This window comes from Carettochelys insculpta, chromosome 7, assembly GCF_033958435.1.
Source record: "Carettochelys insculpta isolate YL-2023 chromosome 7, ASM3395843v1, whole genome shotgun sequence".
In the NCBI taxonomy this organism is placed as follows: domain Eukaryota; kingdom Metazoa; phylum Chordata; order Testudines; family Carettochelyidae; genus Carettochelys; species Carettochelys insculpta.
In genome coordinates this window covers 33406639-33428571 of record NC_134143.1, presented here as the reverse complement: position 1 = coordinate 33428571, position 21933 = coordinate 33406639, and the positions used below count along the sequence as shown (strand labels likewise).

At 45.3% G+C, this 21933-nt stretch overlaps 1 protein-coding gene across 9 annotated transcripts in view; it reads left to right on the top strand.

Annotated features, from left to right (window-relative positions):
- Positions 1-21933, top strand: part of PALD1 (phosphatase domain containing paladin 1) — a 200005-nt gene that overhangs the window by 354 nt on the left and 177718 nt on the right. For 5 of the 9 annotated variants that reach the window (XM_075000277.1, XM_075000272.1, XM_075000273.1 and 2 more), the window contains exon 1: positions 18320-18634. The exons of the other annotated variants lie outside the window; for them this stretch is intronic. The gene's annotated coding sequence lies outside the window, so the exon portion shown is untranslated. Of the gene's footprint in view, positions 1-18319; positions 18635-21933 lie in introns of those variants that run through there. 9 annotated transcript variants of the gene reach the window in all.

Below are 21933 nucleotides of genomic sequence, written 5' to 3'. Positions count from 1 at the left end.
TGGCGCGACGGCCGCTCGAGGGCAGGCCGGGCTGAGCGGTGCTGCTGGCTGGGGAGCTCTGGGAGCCAGCGCATTCCGCGCTGCAAACTTTCCTCAAGGGCCGGGGGAAGCTGCCTGCGTGTGCGCCTCCTATCGGGCAGGCGCTGACATGCGCTGTCGCCGCTCAGACTGCGCCCATTGGCCTCTTCTGGCCCCACCAGAGCGGCTCTCGGTGGGGCTCTAGGGGTGAGCATCTTCTTGCCCAAGCGAGCTAAGCGGCAGTCTTGCGCCTTTCCCTTGTCATGCCGGTTTGGCTAAACATAGTAGCTAATACATTCCAGGCCTCTCCTCTCCAGGGTGATAACCTGAAACCATTCAGGCCTGCTCTGAAACTTTTGCAGCCCAGGGAAGTGAATGTGATTAGTAGAGCTGGTATTTGGTTTGCATTTGGAGATGCACGCAGGGCTACAGCTTTTTTCCTTTAGTATCCTTCCAGAAAGTTACCCCTACAGCGGGTCCCCTCTCCACGGTCTTCCTCCCCATCGCCCTATCAGTTAGAAATTAGCAGAGAACTTGAATTTTTGTGTCCTTTCCACTCAATTAATAATGCTGTCAGTATGCTGGGGATGTGTGGCAGGGAGTTTGATATGCATTGTTGTCCACCAGCAACTGGACTGGTACCAGGTTTTTAAGGTTGTCAGATGGTTCCTGCTGGTCACTGACCCAGCTGAACTGGCATATGCAATAGGCAACAAGCTGGATCCTGTCAGTAACTGAGGACAATGCAGAAATTTCTGACAGTGCACAAGTTTTCATCTTGTTCTTAGTTCAAGCAAGATACCACGTAAACATTTTACTCTCAGGAGGGAGCAGGATCAGACAATGTTGTTCCAGCACCTAAAATTAGTACAGACTCATCACCTTCATACTACTCACTACAACTTCCTTCTCTTTGGACTCCTTGACCACACAAAACTCAGCTGGTATGATTTTCTTCCTTGTCCACTCCTCTGACCATTTCTCATTGAATTCTTCTTGCAGCTTCACATTTTCTACTGTCTCATTAAAGCTTTGTGTTCTTAATTTAAAAGACCCTTTAGTCTCTTAGATCCAGATCAACAAACAACTTCTATTGAAATCAGTGTAATCCCCCCTCCTTCTCCATCAGAAGCATTTGTTCTGCCCTCCAGAAATCCAGGGCTCCAGATATAATCTTTAATTCTGCATTCTGTATGTTGTTTAAATAGAGTTATATTTAGTGGTTAAAGGGTACACAATCCTTACGATTTTAAAATATACCCTAAAATGTGACACTATTTGTGAAAGAGAACACAATTTAAACAACTGTTGATTTTGGTGTACTGATTGAATTATTGTACAATACATTTCCTATGGAGGGAAAATAGCTATGTAGCTATCTGAACAAAAAAGCAGTCATGTAGCACTTTAAAGACTAACAAAATAATTTATTAGATAATCAGCTTTTGTAGGCAGACCCACTTCTTCGGATCGGAATATATGCCATTTCCAGTATAGCACTGACAGTTTTAGAAAACTGATGGTTTTATAACAGAGATGCAAAAAAATTGAAATAAAGGCCATGTCTGCACTTACAGAGATCTTCGAAATAGCCATGCTAATGGCATTTTGAAGAATACTAATGAGGTGCTGAAATGCATATTCAGCCCCTCATCAGCATGCCGCTTGCTGTGGCACTTCACAATTGCTGCTTTTCGCTCCCATGCGGCTTGTCCAGATGGGGGTCCTTTTCGAAAGGACTCCGCCAACTTTGAAATCCCCTTATTCCTAAATAGGGAAATAGGAATAAGGGGATTTTGAAGTCGGCAGGGTCCTTTTGAAAAGGACCCCTGTCTGGACGAGCCGCAGTTTCAAAGTGCTGCATTCAGTGTCTCATTAGTATTCTTCGAAATGGCCATTAGCATGGCTATTACGAAGATTTCTTTAAATGTAGATGTAGCCAAAAACTGACTAATCAGATACATAGGATTGCAAGAAGGGGCGTGAAGGGTGGGGAGGAGGGGAGAGAAATATTGTGTCCTGCCTTAGATCACTACAAATATCAAAGATAGGGAAGCTGTCTTTTTGATGTGTAAGGTAACTGCTGTCTCTATTAAGACCAAGCCTCAACATATTGAATTTGCGTATAAACTGCAGTTCACACATTTGCCTTTGTAATCTGCTGTTAAAGTCTCTTAGCTGTACGATGCATATTCTGAGGTCTTTAACAGAATGTCCCACTGCATTGAAATGCTCACTGACAGGTTTATGTGTATTCAGATTTCTAACGTCTGCTTTGTGTCCCTTCATTCTTTGGCAAAGTGATTGTCCAGTTTGTCCAATACACATAGCAGAGGGACATTACTGGCACATGATGGCATATATAACATTGGTTGAGGTACAGGAGAATGAGCCCCTAATCCTGTAATTAATGTGGTTAGGTCCAGTGATAGTATTTCCAGAAGAAGTATGTGAACAAAGTTGGCAATGGCTTTTGCTGCAAGGAAACGTTCCAGGATTAGTATTACTGTGGTATGGCCTGTGGTTGCTAGTGAGAATTTTCCTGAGGTTAGGTGGTTGTCTGTAGGAGAGAACAGGCCTGTTACTTAGGGCCTCTCGGAGGGTAGCATCATGTTCCAATATAGGTTGCAGGTTGTTCATGATGCACTGCAGGGCTGAGGGCTCTAGGTAATGACAAGTAGTGTTCTGTTATTGACCTTCTTGGGCCTATATTGAAGTAGCTGGGTTCTGGGTATTCATCTGGCCCTGTCAATCTGTTTTTTTTTACTTCTCCTGGTGGGTGATTAAGTTTTATGAATGCTTGGTAGGGATCCTGAAGGTTTGGTCTCTGTCAGTAGGATTGGAGCAGATGTGATTGTATAAGGGTTTGACTATAAATGATGGCTCATGTGTCCTGGGTGGAAGCTGAAGGCATGTAGGTAAGAGAAGCGGTCAGTGTGTTTCCGGTGAAGACTGGTATTGATCTGACCATCAGTGATTTGTACTGTGGGGTCCAGGAAATGGATACCTTGTGTGGAATGGTCAAGGCTGAGATTGATGGTGGGGTGCAGTATGTTAAAGTCTCTGTGCAGTTCTTCCAGAGGTTCTTTACCATGGGTCCACATGATAAAGCTGTCATTGATAAGTAAAGGAAGGGTAGTAGGGGACTAATGCTGTTCTAAATCAGCCACAAAAATGTTAGCGTGCTTCCCTGTCTTTGATATTTGTAGTGCTCTCAGGCAGGACACCTAGTATTTTGCTCACCTTCTCCCAACCCTTCTACCCCCTGCAAACCTTCATTTTTATGTTAGAATAAAGACCAACAGGGCTACCTCTCTGTTACTAGGTATCTGAAGAGTTCTTTCTGGGCTATGGTCTTATTTTCTCTTTCCATTAGAGGTCACTGCAGGGCAAACAACCAGCACAGAGATTACAACTACTGTACTATTGCAGGAAAAGTCCAGAATACAATATTTTAAAATAAAATTGCAAGTCAAACCATTATGTCTTAAATTTATGAACTCCAAGTTTTACATGATGCGATTGAAAATATTTAGAGAAGCACTACCATGGTGTATTCTGTAATACGTAACTGAAACAAGCATGAGAATCCTGCACTGTGTTTCAGTTAACACCTTCAGTATTATGAATGAAGTGGTTGGTTTCTGAGTTGTTTTAAGGTTGTGAAATCTCTGTCCTTAGAGGTTTTTAATAACAGGTTAGAAGAATACTTGTTGGGGATGGTCTAGTTACTCCTTTGTTCTTGTCCCCTCCATTCAAGACAGGACCGATGACCTATTGCTGGGTGACCACTTGTCCCTTTAATTGGACGGTCCTGTACTCAAACCTCTTGCAGGTGTTCTGCCTTCAAAAAAAAAATGGGTAAAATGTCCCATGTTTTCTCCCCACCCCATTGGTCGGTCAGTGTAGCCCAGACACTCCTTGTCGGCAGCTGGATGATGAATGCAGGCAAGTTGTGGCCAGTCAGGGAGAGCAATTGTTGGCGGGAGAGGCAGGAGGAGGCAACTTCAGGTAGGAGGAGAGGGCAGCCCTGGGTGTATGTGGAAGGACGTAGGGGGATGTCACCTAACAGAGTTCTCAGTGGGGTTGCATGAGCCTTATGAGCCCATCCTTTGAGCTGAAGCTCTGATCCCTGGTATGCCCCATCCTCAAAGTTGAAACTCTGATTGTTGGCATCCCTCCAGCCCCTGCTGAAGCTGGGAGCTGTGGGGCTGAATGCCCAAGTCCTGGGGACCCCTCGGCCCAGGCTGTAGTTCTGATCTGTGTCAATGAAGCCAGTAAAATGAAAATACACAAGCTGTGGCAACCTCTGGGGGCTAAAATCTGGTGCCAAAAGGCTGAATGCCTGATTCCCATTCCCCCAAACTGAAGCTGAGAATGGCAGGGCTGAATACTAAATACCCCAAACTTCCGTGGAAGTGCAGAGCAATCCTGGGGACAGACCCACTCTCCTTCTCTCCCTGCCTCTGGGCAGTTTGGAGGCAGGAAACTGGAGCTTGGCAGTGCAGGGCCGCTGCTCCTCTGGCTGGTGCTATGCAACCATGGTGAGGGGGTTGGTGTTCCCTCTTCTCCTGCTGCTGATGGTGCAGGGGGATGAAGCTGCCCCTCCGCTCCAAGCCCACTTTTCTCACACTACCAGTAAATGCTGCAGGTGTGGGGGACTTGTTTCATGGCTGGCAGAACCCTCAGGGAACAGGGACAGAAGCGGAGCCCTCAAGGTGCACAGCCTGTAGCTAGCTCCTGGCTGCACACACCTCTAGCTACCCCTTCCCTGCCCTCTAGACTATCCCCCTGCTCACATCCAGCTCCTAGCTATCCCTGTCTGTCCCTGGGGCTACTCCCTAGTCACACAGAGCCCCTAGCTGCCCACTCCCTGCATCCTGATTTACTGCCTCATGACACACAGCCCTACCAACTCGCTGGGTTACTCCCTAGATGCACACAGCCCCTAGCTTCCCCCTGCCTGCCCCCAGGCTGCTCCCTAGCTGCACACAATGCCTAGCAACCCACCTTCTTTCCCCCTCCCTGAGATGGTTTCAGATGTTTTGAGCTGAGCCCCATGCCTCGCACTGCCACAACCAAGACTGGCTGTGGGCCTGCTGGAGTGAACAGAGGTAGAGGTGGCCAGGTCATATGGATCTGGCCTCTGCCCCCAAAAGAGAAATCATATTACAGCTATATCTGACCTCCCTTCTTCCCTCCACCCCCAGGCCCTGGAGTTTCTATAGCATGGTGGGTGCAGGGATGTTAATAGGTGAAGTTTACCAGTTACAGTTAATTGGTGGTGCTGTGGACAGGGGTGTTCCAGCCTGGCTGGAGAAGTCCCCAGCTGCGCGCCCCTCCGCCACCCGGTTTTATTGGTTAGCTGTTAAACTCCACGTTTAACCAGTTAAATGGGATTTACATCCCTAGTTGGGGGAGATAGGGGACTAATGCTTAGTTTTGATTGCCACTGAACTCACTTGAATTTGAGCAATCAATTTTACCGTTTGCCCTTATTCAACCTAGGGAAGTATGGCCGCCCTACCCTTCCTTGCAGTCCTACACCTCTACAATTCCATGATCTCCTTAGGAATGCTAGGTGGCATAGTAGTGTCGCATTGTGGTGGCTTAGCACCTCTGCTTGTCATGCACAGTCCTTAAAAAATTTAAACTCAGTACAGTAATCCCTCAAGATACGCGAGGGTTGCGTTCCACACAAACCCTTGTGTACCCTGAAATTCGTTTAAGTCTGGGCCTTAGGGCGTGGGAGAGGGGCAGGGGGATTAAGCCTGGGGTGGATTAGGGCTGCAGGAGGGGTGGGGGCTGGAGTTGAGCTGGGTCTGCGGGGGGTTAGAGCTGGGTCTGCGGGAGCTGGGGTGTGTGGCAGAGGCTAGGGCTGGGGCATGTGGTGAAGCCCCCCTTGCTGGTGGAACTCGGGTGGGGAGCTGGTGTTCCCCTTTGACAGGGGGATCACCTTCCCCCCATACCTCAGCATAGGTTGAGGGGTCACTGTATACAGTATGAATCAGGGGTCAGCCACATAAGAGTGGGGTCACATACTTGGGATTCGCGTACTCTGCGACCTTACTGTGTCTAAGAGCAACATGCACAGGTGAATATAATCTTCTCATGATGCCTGTTCAACACTTGTGTGCATTGCAGAATCCTCACATATTTTGGGCAGGTCGACATTCCTGGGAAAAAGTCAATCTAAGCTACACAACTTGAGTTGCCTTAGTTGTATAACTCAAATTAACATAGCTTAGACTGAATTACTGTGGATCCGTACCAAACTGAGTCAGAGTTTCTCCCATTGAATCCTTTACTCTTCTCATTCCAGTGGGGTACCAGAGTCTATGGGAGACTAATCACTCCTGCATCTGATGAAGCGGGTCTTTGCACATGAAAGCTTATGCTCCAAAATATCTTAGTTTATATGGTGCCACAGGACTTCTTGTCGGTCTCCCTAAATAAGCAACTCCCCAACTACAAGCTGATCTTTCCTGCCCCTAATGGGAAAAAACAATGTTCACCTTACAGCAGGAGTCAAATGAATTTACATTAACCATAGCTGTGTCTACACGTGCATGCTACTTCGAAGTAGCGGCACTAACTTCGAAATAGCGCCCGTCGTGGCTACACGCGTCGGGCGCTATTTCGAAGTTAACTTCGATGTTAGGCGGCGACACGTCGAAGTCGCTAACCTCATGAGGGGATCGGAATAGCGCCCTACTTCGACGTTCAACGTCGAAGTAGGGACCGTGTAGACGATCCGCGTCCCGCAACGTTGAAATTGTGAGGTCCTCCATGGCAGCCATCAGCTGGGGGGTTGAGAGACGCTGTCTCTCCAGCCTGTGCGGGGCTCTATGGTCACCGTGTGCAGCAGCCCTTAGCCCAGGGCTTCTGGCTGCTGCTGCTGCAGCGGGGGATTCATGCTGCATGCACAGGGTCTGCAACTCGTTGTCGGCTCTGTGGATCTTGTGGTGTTTAGTGCAAGTGTGTCTGGGATGGGCCCTTTAAGGGAGCAGCTGGCTGTTGAGTCCGCCGTGTGACCCTGTTTGCAGCTGTGCCTGGCACCCTTATTTCGATGTGTGCTACTGTGGCGTGTAGACGTTCACTTCGCTGCGCCTATTTCGATGTGGTGCTGCGCAACGTTGATATTGAACATCGACGTTGCCAGCCCTGGAGGACGTGTAGACGTTATTCATCGAAATAGCCTATTTCGATGTCGCCACATCGAAATAGGCTACTTCGATGTAGGCTTCACGTGTAGACATAGCCCATATGAGTCTGGAATTGCTCATTGTCATTGTACAGGAACGTTTTGGAACTTTCCTGAATGAATGTGATGGTACAACACATTCTTGCTGTTGTTAAAGTGACAGCTTTATGCTAAGGCCATGTCTACACTACTACTTATGTTGGAAAAAACTGTGTTGTGCAGGAGCGTGAATATTCTTCCTTCTTCCCCACCCCTGCGATGTAAGTTGTACACCAGCAATGCAATAAGTTCTAGTTTCCACAGCACAATGTTGCTGTGAGAGCTTCTCCCAACAGCACAGAGAAGGGGAAGTCAATAATTTTTGATGAGGGGCTTTTCCAAGAGTTTGGTAAATGGTTGAGACTACACTTTTCTACAATATTAATAGAGGGAGGTGGTGCGGTCGGGGATGGGGTGTGTGTGCAGGAGGGAGCTCTGGGTTGGAGACTGGGGTGCAGAAGCGGGTGTGAGTTCTGGGAGGGAGTTTGGGTTCTGATCTGGGGCAGGAGCGGGAACAGGACCAAGGAAGGAGTTTGGATGTAGGTGGGGGTTGTGATTGGGGGTGAGGGTGCAGAGGGTTTTGGTGTAGAAAAGAGTTCTGACCTGTGGGAGGGAGTTGAGGGGCAGAAGGGGCTGTCAGGTGCAGACTCTTGCTTGGAGGTGCTTATTCCTGCACCCCCAGCCCAGCAGGACCCTTGGGCAAGCTCCCTGCCTCTGGAGGCCCTATGTGCTGCTCAGAGTGGCTAGCTGCTGGAGCCAGCATGTGTTTCTGTATGGTGCGCCTCTTAGGAGGAATGGGACAGCAAGTCTTTCCATGCGGCACATGCCTGCAAGCACTGCCCTTGCAGCTCTCTTCGGCTGGTTTCTGCAAAGATGGTGCTGGAGGGCAGGGCATGGAGAACCCTCCGCCCCAAGGGAGCGCATATTGCTCAGAGACACACAAAATGAGTAGCATGTGGGGCTGTGGCAGGCTGGGAGCCTGCCTGCAGGTCCTGCTGGTCCACAGTGAGATGGATCCAAATGTTTGGCAGGCTGAATCCAGCCCGTGGGCTGTATTTGTCCATCCCTAGCACAAAGCATCTTCACCACACATGCTGCCTGCCGCACCACAGCTGTGCCTTTGCAGTGCTTTTAGTGTAGACATGCCCTGAGTCAGAAGATGAAAAGAGGTGCAAGGAAACAGGTGCACATTGCCCTGAGAAGGAGAAATCTTTTGGAATGAGCCCAAATGTATTATTTTGAGAGAAGCAGTCAGTGGCACTCTCGCTGGAGCCCTGAGAACCCTACTTACATCTCACCCTTGAGTTGTTACACTCCATCTCCTGTCGCTCTGATACAGGCTCCTTTTGGAGTGTAATATTCAGTTGTTCGAGCAGCTAGAGGAAGGTAGAGGGTTGGAAAGTTGTTAGTTCCAGTTCTTGCCAGCCCTGGGAGTGGAAGATTGGACCACACCTCGAACCCTAATGGGCTGCAGGTTGCCACCACGACTGTGTATCATTGAAATCCCTTAAAGAGACATTATCAATAAGAAAAACACAGTTCTATCTGAAAATATTTTTCCTTCTGATTTCATAGATAATAGAATGAGAACAGAACAGGGCTGCAGGAAAAAGTACACATTTCTTTTTCAATTGTCCTGTGCTCTCTGTTTCACTGTTCTGTTGAAGACCATGCTGTCCTTTGGGCACCCACATAATGCTGAAGTCCATGCTCTACTAGGCTCTGCAAGAAGATTTACAGCATTAGCAAAGCTGACCTTTCTATGCTACTATCTGTAATTCAAATTAGGGAAAAAAAGTTTTACTGGAGTGTGTGTTACTAAAGACTAGTAGTTATCTTCTGTAGAAAATACTGTGGCGTGCACCTCAGTATGCTCAAATGGATTGAGTTTAGACAGGTTTAACATTTAAGTCTCCCAATTCTTAATCTCTTTGGATTAGGCTGTGCACTGTATAATTTGCAGCAGCCTTCTTCATAGAGAAAGCTGCCCTCCCAGTCTTTATCTATGGATTTGTATGGATTGGTTTTAAAATAATTGCCTAAAAACTGAATAATAACAAAACCTCTGAGGTTTAAAGGATAGGAGATAGCAAATTCAAAATTGATTTTCTTGAATAGCAGATAAAACACACGTGGTTTCCTTAACAAAACCTTCTTGTGTAACTTTAGTTTCACATAAGCCTCTTTTCCATATTCCAGGATTTGAATTTGCAGATTTCTTTTCATATATAGATTTTATGCTAAGCTCTACTTTTTTCTCAACACTTGAGCTTCATAAATAATATCATGGTAAAATATCTAGAAGAGGAAAGCTCTGTTGCTTAGAAGCAGTCTGGCAACAGACCCAGTTTTGGCAGAGCAACAGAAAAAAGGGGCGAAAAACCTACTCCCTCTGCTGCTAAAAGAAGCTGATTTTAGAAATTGAAAAACTTTAATGTTAGCAAAAGTTTTGGGAGGAAAAACAGGAAGAATGTTAGAGGCATTTTCAAGAATGTCAATCTTCCACTGTTCCCTTCCCCCATTTTTACCTAGTTATAGCGTTTTTGGTGTGTCTGTTAAATTTGAAGAAAGAAATATTGCAATTTATCCTGTTTCTTTCTCAACCATTTCTGCTGATAGTTTCTCTGGGGCTTGACATTTTCTGTAGTGTAATAGTAAACTTGTGATCTGTTCTGGTTAGCTCAGACAGCTGCATGAAGGGGAGCCAGTAGACTGACCATTTGAACATTTTCATCTTAAAAAGACATGAAGGAAGGTGATGCTTAAGTTAAAAGGGTAAAATGTCCACTGTTTCTTTTTGAATTATAAACTGTTTGGGAGAGGGGCTTTTTGTTCTCTTTGTACAGAGCGTAACAAAACAGGGTTTTTGTCTGTGACCAGCTTCTAGATGCTACGATTTCATAAATAACAAAGGAGAGAGGGGCATATTAAGTTTACTTTGCTTATGTTAATTTCTTTACTTTTATAATTTTTATTTTATTGTTAGCTATGTGATCCTTGATAAGACATTAGAAATATAAACACAGGTGTGTGTGACAGAGGCGGCATCAAGAGCTTTACAAACTGTATAGAAATCCTGCCCCCCCGACAAAAGCAAAACCAATTAGATCTGGGGTACAATGCAGCAGCTATTTATTATCTATCATCTTTATATATTACGACTTTCTTCCTTTGAAACTTCTTTAAAATTTCCATTGTATTCCTAGCATTGTTGTTATACCTCTGTGGTTCCCCCCAGCAGAATAAAATGTGATTCTCCTCTCCCTGCCACAGCCCCAGGGTTGGTAGTTTCCCCTGTTGCACTTAGTGTAATGTGTCCTTTGTTTACAGCACCACTGAATTTGGCCCATATGTCCAATTGTTGTCTATTACTTAATTTTGAAAGAGTTGTAACTATTTTGGATCACTGTGGAGAACTCGATGAAAGCTCAAAATTTTTACTCCTTTCCTATTTTTTTTTCTTGTTGGGAAGCTCAATTCAGAGGCTTGGCAGGGGCGGTTCTTGCTTTCAAGCCCATTTTCTAACTGGAGCCCTGTAGGTGATTTCCCCCCAGTCCTACAGTGAATCAGAGGCTTGGTAGAATCCAGATTAGAACCCTGAATCCCATTACTTCTCATCCTTTTGCGTGTGGACACTTTGGACCACGTGGCCTAATTGCCTTGACTGGAGTTGTAATCATTGACTTTGTTATGACACTCAAACTCTTGCTGTGGTCAGTGTTCAGTTTTGGCCCAGCAAGGAATTCTCATCTCTGTTGTAAAAGTAAACCAATTCCTCCATCAGCTTGCGAGGTAAGTAGTCTGGCTATTGTCTACGAGCCTTGGCACATGCATCTTATCAATAAACTTTCAAGTTCTGTCTTCCAGGCTTACCATTTTAGGACTGCATCTGGGCACCGTTTACATTCCTCCCCCTCACACCCTCTGACATCCAACGTGTTAATGCTATTTTCCTTTTCCTTAGCCTGCGGTATTCTATAAATATTTATTTAGCTTCTGCTGGGCAGCTGTAGTGTGAACAGACAGCATCTTCAAAGGAGTGTAATATCCACAGAGGATATTCAGTATCCGCTTAATTTTGGACGCTCTGAAAATACCTGTAATGTTTCCAAAAATTAAAAATCTCTGACATGTTTGGGGCAGGAGGGTGGAGAGAGAACTGTAAATTAGCGCTCTATGTTGATAGAATGCACTTCAGCATTCAGTTGTATCTAGATCAGTCTAGATCTTTGGGTTGGCTTTCGTTCTCTATGGCACGGGTTGTTAAAAGTGCCACATGGGAAGGGCCAGTGGGCTTCAGCCACTCTCAGTGATTGGCGAGTACTAATGATTGGCTTCAGAGGGGAGCTGCGTCTAGTATGTCTTGTCTTTGAGACTGGGAGCTCAACTCTTTGTGGTTAAATGAAACTAAGCAATATAATAAATCAGAGCTTCTGAGATGAGCTCAGGTGATCCTCTTCTTCCCCTTCACTTCCTTGCAGCTGAGGGAAAAAGGTTTTGTTTCAGGTTGAATGTTCTCTCTCTCTCTCTCTCTCTCTCTCTCTCTCTCTCTCTCTCTTTTTTTTTTTTGTGTCCCCATGAGTCAGTGTTTGGGTAACGATTTTGCTGTCTGCCTTTGAGGGCTCTGATGAGGGATTGCCTCTGCAATCACCTTCCATCTCAGTATCTGCTCAGGGAGTTCTGCACTTGGAGCCCAAAGCTGGAAGAATGTTGATAGTACTTTCGACTTCCAGCAGTGCCTCTTATGTGGAGAACTCAAAGTCGTCTACAGCTGTCTCACAACTGGCTACGGTGGGCTTATTTAAATCAGAACAAAGTAAATCACTGATTTTAAGTAGGATGTAAATCGGATAGCAGGAAACCTTGAATTAAGTTATTGACCTTAATAGTGTTTGTGCTTTTTAGTTATGTTCCTAAAAGAGAGCTTAATTCACCTTTTTTGGCAACCCTCAAAACATGCTGATTTGCAACTAAATATGGCCTTCACGCTAAATTTTGTACTTCCTTATGCTAAACAGAAGGATATATGTTCTCTATAGACATTTATTTAAACAATTAAATATATTTAAAATTTAAAATGTAACCAAATAGCTGATACTGATTTTTAAATTAGTTTTTTATCCATCCATCATTGGTTGCGTACAGTGGATAAATAGTAGTATACCCATTTGACTTGTACAAATTCATGCAAATGACACTTGGGAACAAAGCGCATGAGGTCCCACATTGTATTTGTCTAATCTAAGCAGGAGATCATATTGTCTTTAGTTGCTCAGGATAGTAAGAATAGACTTAGATGTGGCATGTTTGTGAATATTGCATGTGGTGTTATTCAGAAGAAGCTGTCTGTGTCCATGTTGAGGCTCTTTTATTTATTTATTTATTTGTTAGTGCTCATTCCTATTTGCTGTTCTTCTCATGCATCATTTACCATTTCGGCCTGTGGCTCACCAGTGTTCATCTTATTTTATTATTTATATAGCAGTTGTGTTAGAAACTTGATACACAAGAAAACTAGCTAATTTCTTCCACGGGGAACTTGAAATCTAACTAATAATGTTGAATGAGGAATGTAAATCAGGGGCAGGAGTAAAAGCAAGAAGACAAACCTAAAAGAGAGCAAACAAAACTGCACGGTGACAAGTATCAGACAGGCAGCCGAGTTAGTCTGTACCTTCAAAAACAAGACGTCCTGTGGCACCTTATAGACTAACAGATATGTTGGAGCATAACCTTTCACGGGCAAAGACCCACTTCATCAGATGCCTGGGTGGGGGTTGGAGCTTCAGAGGAGGATTTAAAGAGGGCGTCTCAGTCAAAGGGAGGGCCAGAGTTGACAAGGTCTATTCAGTCAAGGGGCATGTGGCCCATTATCAGTAGCTAATGTGGAGGTATGAACATCAAGAGTGGAGAAGCTGCTTTTGTAATGGGCCAACCACTCCCGGTCTCTGTTCAGTCCTTGGTTGATGGAGTCAAATTTGCAAATAAATTTCTCTTTGTAGTTTATTTTTGAAGCTTTTTTGCTGTAGGCCTGCTACTTTTAAATCTATTAATGAGTGTCCAGGGAGACTGAAGTGCTCTGCTATGGGTTTTTGTATGTTACCGTTCCTGATGTCTGATTTATGTCCATTTATTCTTTTATGTAGAGACTGTCCAGTTTGGCCAATTTAAATTGCAGTGGGGCATTGCTGTCACATGATGGCATATATTAGTAGATGTGCAGGTGAAAGAGCCCCTGATGGTGTGGTTGATGTTAGATCCTGTGTTGATATCACTGGTGTAGATATGTGAGCAGATTTGGCAGCGAGGTTTTTTTGCAGTGATTGGTTCCAGGTTTAGATTTACTGTGTTTTGGTCTATAATTGCTGGTGAGAATTTGCTTAAGGTTGGCAGGCTGTCTGACAGCCTGCCTCCCAAGGTCTGTGAGAGTGAAGGATCATTGTCCAGGATGGGTTGTAGATCACATGATGTGCTGGACAGGCTTTAGCTGGGGTCTGTATGTGGTGGCCAGTGGTATTCTCTTGTTTTCTTTGTTGGGCCTGTCTTCTGTCAGGTGGCTTCTGGGTACCCGTCTGTCTCTGTCAATCTGTTTCTCCACATCCTTACATGGGTATTGTAGTTTCAGGAAAGCTTGGTAAAGGTCTTGTAGATATTTGTCTCTGTCTGAGGGATTGGAGCAAATGCGGCTGTACCTTAGTGCCTGGCTGTATACAATGGATCGTGTAGTGTGCCCTGGGTGGAAGCTGGAGGCGTGTAGATAAGCATCGAGGTCCATGGATTTCCAGTATAGGGTGGTATTTATGTGCCCATCACTTTTTTGCACAGTAGTGTCCAAAACGTAGATATACTATGTGGACTGGTCCAGGCTGAGATTGATGGTGGGTTGGAAACTGCTGAAATCATGGTGGAACTCTTTTAGAGCCTCTTTCCCATTGGTCCAGATGATGAAGATGTCATCAGTGTAGTGCAAGTAGAGGAGGGGTGCTAGGGGACGAGAGCTGAGGAAGCATTGTTGCAGGTCAGCCATAAAAAGGTTGGATGCTGTTGGGGCCATGTGGGTGCCCATAGCAGTGCCACTGATTTGAAGGTATAAATTGTCCTCAAATCTGAAGTTGTAGTGGGTGAGGACAAAGTCACAAAACCCCGCCACCATTTGTGCCTTGGCATCACCAGAGATAGTTTTCCAAATAGCTTGATGTCCATCTTCATGTGGGATATTGGTGTAAAGGGCCTCTACATCCATGGTGGCCAGAATAGTGTATTCAGGAAGGTGACCAATGAATTGTAGTTTCCTAAGGAAGTCAGTGGTATGTCAAAGAAAGCTAGTAGCACAGGGTCTGAGTAGAGAGTCCACATATCCAGACAATCCTGTAGTGAGAGTACCAATGCCTGAGATGATGGGGTGTCCGGGATTCCCAGGTTTATGGATCTTGGGTAGTAGATAGAATAAACCTGGTTGGCATTCTAGGAGTGTATCTGTGTAGATTTGTTCCTGTATTTGTATAGGATGGGTCTTGAGCAGATGCTATAGTTTCTTTGTGTATTTCTCAGTGAAATCCTGGAACCGTGGCTTGTAGAATGTATTGGAGAGTTGCCTGGCAGCCTCCTTTTGGTAGTCTGTCCTATTCATGATGACGTGTAAGACTCACTGCTGTAGACCTGGCACAGCCTCATTATTTGCCTTTCCATTAAAGGGGAAGCATGGAGGAAGGAGAAAGGGGCATTAGAATATTTCAGTTGGCCATGGTGGAGAGAGACGAGACAGCTGCTTGGCACCTTGGTGCAAAGGTTCCCTGAGACCATGCAGTAAGCCCCCTGAATGGGCACACAGGAACTGAGGAATTCTAGAGTGTGTGCAGTGTTTGCTTTCAGCCTTGAAAATATTTCTTTCAGTACAACTAAATCTAAAAAGAGTCCTGAGTTTCTCTCCACCCTTTTCCATTTTAATAGAATTATCACTCTGCTTCCTGCATAATATTTTTTCCCCAGAGATGGTGCTAGCCCATTGAGCCACATATTTAAAAAAAAAAAAGTGAATGGGGCCCCCTTTTATTGCTCATGGCTTTATGCTTATGCCTCTTTTTGACTTTCTAGGCAACTGCCATTGTAGCAGGTGAGCATTCTCCTTCCCATGCTGATCCACTTGCACAATCTGTTCAGGTAACAGCTGTCAGTCTTGACTCTTGGAGGTAATGCATTGTCCCCTGCTACAGCGTATTGTGCACCTACCAACCCAAGGGGGTGGAAGACCATTGCCATTGCAGTTTTAAGATGCTGGAGGTGTGAGTAGAATGTACATAGGAGAATTTCAAGCTGTTGAAACTAAAAGAGAGAACAATGTAACGGTGAACACACTGTGATTGCTGTAGTCTAGTGAGGTATTGTCTCCATTTGCAGCCTTAAGTAACATAGACAGCAATTCAGCAATGGAGTTTGACCTCAGATTCCATCTTACGTAAAGTGGACAGTAGTACTGGGAAATATATTTCTCATTTTGATCCAAACTTATTTTTGTCAGTGTAGTCTCAATGAGCACAGTTAAAATGTACAAACTTAATGGAAAAAAATGAGAGACTGTATGGGGACTGTTTGTCTTTTGGAGGTCTGTTCCATCCTGGGCAGATAGCACCTCCTTTTGAGAGAGAGTCGAACACTCTGTGTGGCTCATGCTTTGGCATTATTCATATAGTTTGTCATGCCAATGAAGTATTATTGAATTGAGATGAACGTATGTGGGTGTCTGGCTGGGTGGAGACATTAAAAATGATGAGGAAGCTCAGGAAAAAAGGGGTAGTCAAGACATCCTTCCAGAGGGGATGTAGTTGCAGTGAATGGTGTCAAGGAAGAGCAGCCTATTTTGTCAGGGGGCATGTAAATCTTGGCTAGATACATTCTGCTTGAATTCATGGCTATGACCAGGAAAGACATGTTGTTATAAATTGCCTTTTCCAAATACCCAGATATAAATGGAAGGAGTTAGGGGAGACAATCTAAGTACGTAAAAAAGGGAATTCACAGACCCTATATGGAAGAACCGAAGAGATCAGCCAAGATCAGGGCCCTTCTGTGTTAGGACCTATATAAAGATATAATGAGTCAGTCTCTCTCCTGAGGAGCTAAGTCTGAACAAGGTGGACAAGGGGTGAGGGAAAGGGACATAACACACAAGTAAAGTTAACAGCGTGGTGGCATCCAAACAGCATGATAGTTCCATGATTGTTTGGCTTCCAAAAATGTGTGCATCTATTTTCAGGTATCAGTTTGTTTGAGAAAGACTAAATAAATGGATAGGAAGGAAGAGGTGTGGAGGGTGGGACAAATGAGGCTGATGTTATGGGCAAACTTTATCCACATGTGGGAAGCATGATATTTCTAGCTTCAGCAAATTCATCTAGAAGGAGTCAAAGAAATGCTCTACGCACAGTGGTCATTTTAAAAAGCTTCTGTTAACCTAGGCTGCGTCTACACGTGCACGCTACTTCGAAGTAGCGGCAGTAACTTCGAAATAGCGCCCGTCACGTCTACACGTGTTGGGCGCTATTTCGAAGTTAACTTCGACGTTAGGCGGCGAGACGTCGAAGTCGCTAACCCCATGAGGGGATGGGAATAGCGCCCTACTTCGACGTTCAACATCGAAGTAGGGACGTGTAGACGATCCGCGTCCCGCAACATCGAAATAGCGGGGTCCTCCATGGCGGCCATCAGCTGGGGGGTTGAGAGATGCTCTCTCTCCAGCCCCTGCGGGGCTCTGTGGTCACCGTGGGCAGCAGCCCTTAGCCCAGGGCTTCTGGCTGCTGCTGCTGCAGCTGGGGGTCCGTGCTGCATATACAGGGTCTGCAACTAGTTGTTGGCTCTGTGTATCTTGCACTGTTTAATGAAAGTGTGTCTGGGAGGGGCCCTTTAAGGGAGCGACTTGCTGTTGAGTCCGCCCCGTGACCCTGTCTGCAGCTGTGCCTGGCTCCCTTATTTCGATGTGTGCTACTTTGGCGTGTAGACGTTCCCTCGCTGTGCCTATTTCGATGTTGGGCTGAGCAACGTCGAAGTTGAACATCGACGTTGCCAGCCCTGGAGGACGTGTAGACGTTATTCATCGAAATAGCCTATTTCGATGTCGCAACATCGAAATAAGCTATTTCGAAGTTGGGTGCACGTGTAGACGTAGCCCTAGTTAGTGAACTCACTTGATAACATCAGACATTCAAGCGGGGCATGCGTACGTATAGGGAAGGAATAATTTTGTTTTTCCTAATACAATCAGAGGAGTAGCTCCCACCCCAAAGTGCATTTTCACACAGCTTTATTTATAGGATTGACACTAGTGTCTGGGTTGTGAATGTCACATTTCCTTGTGATCATTGTCCTCTCATTCTTTGTGCTTAAAAAGGTAAGGGATTGCAGTGTGTCACTCAGGGGTCCAGCTGCCTTTAAAATTTTAGGAGGGAAAAAATGTGACTCTTTTCTCCCTTTTCCCTCTTCTTTACCATTTGCCGTGTGGTTTTAGGCTGGACCCAGTGATCCTGCTCTGTCCTCCCTGGCACTCCTGATCTGGGCTGTTCAAAGATGCTAAGCCCTTTGGAGATGCTGATGGAGAAATATAGCTTTTGTTCCCTGCTCGCTCCTTTCGCTTTCCCCCTTCCCATTCCAAGAGCATTTGAGGGCCCCTCAAAATGGACAGCATTAAAAAAAAGTAACATCAAATAGCTAAAATATCAAACATGAAAGACGTGATACTTTAATAGCAACTAAGACTAAAATTGCTTGACCCTGTTCTTGTCAGTAAGGTGCAGTGCAGTCTTGCTCCGTAGAAGGGGGTAGGGCTTGGGATGGGTAGAAGACACCCTGCTTTTGAGCCTTTCATCAGGATGCCTGCCCTGAGCTAGTCCTGCTGCAGCAGTCCCCATGTACTGCACTCATGTAGGCTGTGTGCTGCTGTTGCCAGGCGTCCCAGGCCTTTGATTGGCAGAGAGAGGCCCGCGGAGTTGGCCCTCTTTAAAGTCCGCCCCCACATCCTGCAGTACACAGACAGTCAAGGCTATTCTCTGCTCACAGAGTGAGAGAGCGGGCGAGTGAGCCAGTGCCTGTTGCTTGGCGGGTGCTGTTTTTGCTGGCAATGGGTAGGGTTTGAGCACTGACAACAAACTATTAGAGAGTTTGCTTCTGCTGCTGGCTGCTTGATCAATCCAAGAATGATGTGTTTAACTGCTTCATCGCCGTAGCAGCCCTCCATGGATTGTTCTGAGAAGTTCCTAGGAGAGCGAGAGGATCTGTTTAAACCTGTGTGAGGAAACTGCTTTCTGGGTGTTTGGTGTGTGTGGTGTCCCTTCAGCACAGTAAGGAGGAAACTGAATGATCTCTCGAGCTGCTGGAATCCAGGTACTGTAACAACAGTGCAGGTTCTTTTGCTCCTTTTGTATGAGTTTGAACCCCTACCACCCCACGTTAAGAATTCTTTTGTGTGATGTTTTCTGTGATGCTGTGTTGTGCGGCTTTCAATAGATATTAGTTGGGACTTAATTAGGTCTTGTTTGCCAACTTCAGATGCGTTTCTTATTTTGTTTGCTTTTTGTCATAAAATTCCCATTTTCCCTCTCCATTCTCCCTGCTATTACTTCTGTAGTTTCTGATATTGGAATTATTTCTTTCTTTGCTTTCTCAGCATGGGTGAGTTATACCAAACACAGGACTTAGATATCTTCTGTTTTCACGCCTGAGACTGTGGAAGATTTCCTGTCTTGTCCTTCTGCCTCTCTTTTGCAGGGGTGGGAAAGCACCCAGGAAACTAATGCTTCTTTGAGAGGATAATTGTAATAAAATGTAAGGCTCTAGCATCTTTTTTTGCCTATGCTGGGATCAATCAGGTTGTTAATGTGTGCCTGTGTAAAAAACTAAAATATTGCAGTGATGACAGCAGACTTTTCTCCTTGCGGGGAGGTATGGAAAGGGAGTTCTTTCAGCTTCCCAAAAGTGACATTACTGAATGTTTTACATAGTTGCTTTGATGGGCCCTGAAGGGAACTGTATCCTTTCCTCCCTAGAAGGATGGTGATTGCTGTTGGTATGGAAATTAAAGTGTGAATGATAAACAGTAGGGACTGAGAGAGAGCCTTAGACAGACCTGTGCAGATCCTATGTCTACACTTACCGGAAATGTCAACAACTGCTATGCGATTTTCGGTATGACAGTAGCATACCTAAAATCAATTTTGCAGCCATCAATGTGGGTCCCTGTCCTCACTGCAGAATGTTGATGGGCACACTCCTCCTGATGACATTCCTTAAGCCTTGTGGCTTGCAAGGAGTTCAGGGTTTGATATTGATCCCAGAATGCGCCATTTCGTGCATGCGAGAAATGGCGCCCTGGAAGATCAGACCTAAGCATTTGATCTTCTCCAGCTAGTGTAGACACAGCCTAAGATGCAGAAAAGAGAAGTGTAGAATTTCAGAAGCCTTGACAGAAAAGAGGCATGTATGTGTCTGTATACTTAAGTAGCTAGTTGTATATGTTGATAAAAAATGCAGCATGAACATTAATTATTCTGTGTTCCACTTACTTTTAAAAAGGATTCCAAATATGTAAACGTTTCAATCCAAAGTGCATGTTGTGTTTTTTTAACTATGCTGGTCTTTCCACCGGCTGTACTGCCCCTTGAGAGTGCGTGTGTGTGTATACACACAAACAACACAAGATACCTAATACGGTACAGTTGGTAAGGCATTATCATAGTCCACGTCCTTCAACCTGGTACAAATTCTTTGGGTCTAAGGCACATACCTCTTCTATTAATATTAATAGGGCTGGCATGTGTAGAGTGATTAGAAATTCATGCTTTTTATTTTCTGTTTGTAGACTGAACGTGAGATACCTAAATTAAAGGGCTTGCTTTGGGCTGGATTTTTCAGAAGTGTTAAGCACCTACAAACTGCAGCTGAAAGTCAGCGGGAGCTGTTGATGCTCAGCACTTCTGAAGAAGCAGGCTCTTAACGTGCTACTCTGTTGATACTTTAAAGCAGTCTTGTGATAACACTTGTATTACAAGATCGGAAATGTGGTTTTCCTTCACCTCTGCAGTCGGCACACAGACACTCGTGCATGTTTGGAGACATGCAGCCTGGGACACACCCACCCCTACAAACAGCAGTGCACACCCATGTGTGTATGTACTAGTCTCAAGGGTTCTGTTCTGTAAAAATCTGTGCTTTATGCAATCGGTTTTAAGTCACAAATGACATGACAGCCCTGCAAAGGAGTTTTTGCCTTTGTAATGGAAGTGTAACCGTTTGTTCAGGCTGACTAAATACTACATTAAACACAGCCCAGCCATTCCCAAAAGGAAACTCTTCACTGTACATTAGACACTGTTGTAAATCTGCATACTATTTAACAAGACCATTGGTCATAATTATGCTTTGCAGAAATCTGACACACCTCTTGCAATAATACACAAGTACTCTTTCATTCCAGTGCTCCCAAGTTGACCAGTTGTTTTTGTCCACATCAAACACAGCAGGAATTACCAGAAAATATTTTTAATGTTCCAGGATGATGATCAGCTCCATCTGTCTGGGGAAAAAAGTCCATGTGCTGGAGAGAGAAGTCTCCCCTCATGTGCGCTAAAAATGAGCGCTGCTGTTACCAAAAAAGGACATCAAATCAAAATAATGTACTGGATGTGTCGTCTGACTTTCTCTTGAGTGACACTGTCTTGTATCTGCTTGATTTTGGTCAGAAAATGGAAAAACCCATTTGTGATGTATAGGGTTTCCTTACTGCATATCTTGTAAAATCAACGTGTTCACAGTTTGTTCTTTAATTTTAACAATGTGTGCGAAAACATGGGCAATACATGGACGTCTCTGAGGGCAGAACCACGACCTTAGGGGGTTAATGGACCAGGTGATTGTGGTGCCGAAACACCCTGTATACTGAGTAAAGAACAGACTGCTTTGTCGTTATAGTTGCCAGAGATGCCTGTAATGGTAAGATGAAGGAACAATGTCAGCCATTGAAATTTATTCATCTGCAGTTAAATGCCATCATGTTGGCTTTGATTCCTGCCAGAAGGGTTCTTAACAGTTATGGGAATCAACCTGTGGTCCTTGAACTCATTTGACTGTATAGAACAGAGGTTCCCAAACTTCTCAGCATCACATCCCCCTTTTGACTTTTGAGAAACCCTCATACCCCCCACCTCTTCTTTACCATCATCCAACCCCCCTTATCAAAAAATTCAATTTGTAATTTAAAATAAACATAAAAACTTGATATAAAATGTTATTTAAAATTAAAAATAAGCACAAATAGTTTTTCTTAGCCCCTTGCAGGTGCCTGGTGCAGCCCCAGCTGGCCAGCTACATGAGCCACATGCCATCTGCCAGAGCTGACTGCAACAGCCACCTGCCAGCCTCAGACCCGAGCTGCTAGAGCCACCTGCCCAAGCCACCGGGGCCAGCCACCCACCCAGCCGCCTGCCCGCCCGCCACCTGCCTGAGCACCATACTGCTGGGACCAGCTGCCCGCCCACCAACTGCCTGCCCCAGCCATGGGCGAGCTGCCCACCCAAGCCCCGTGCTACCAGGGCCAGCTGCCCGCCTGCCATCCCGAGCCTCACGAGTCTGAGGTTGCTGGGGCCAGCCACCTGCCTGCCAGCCCAAACCCCGCGCTGCCGGGGCCA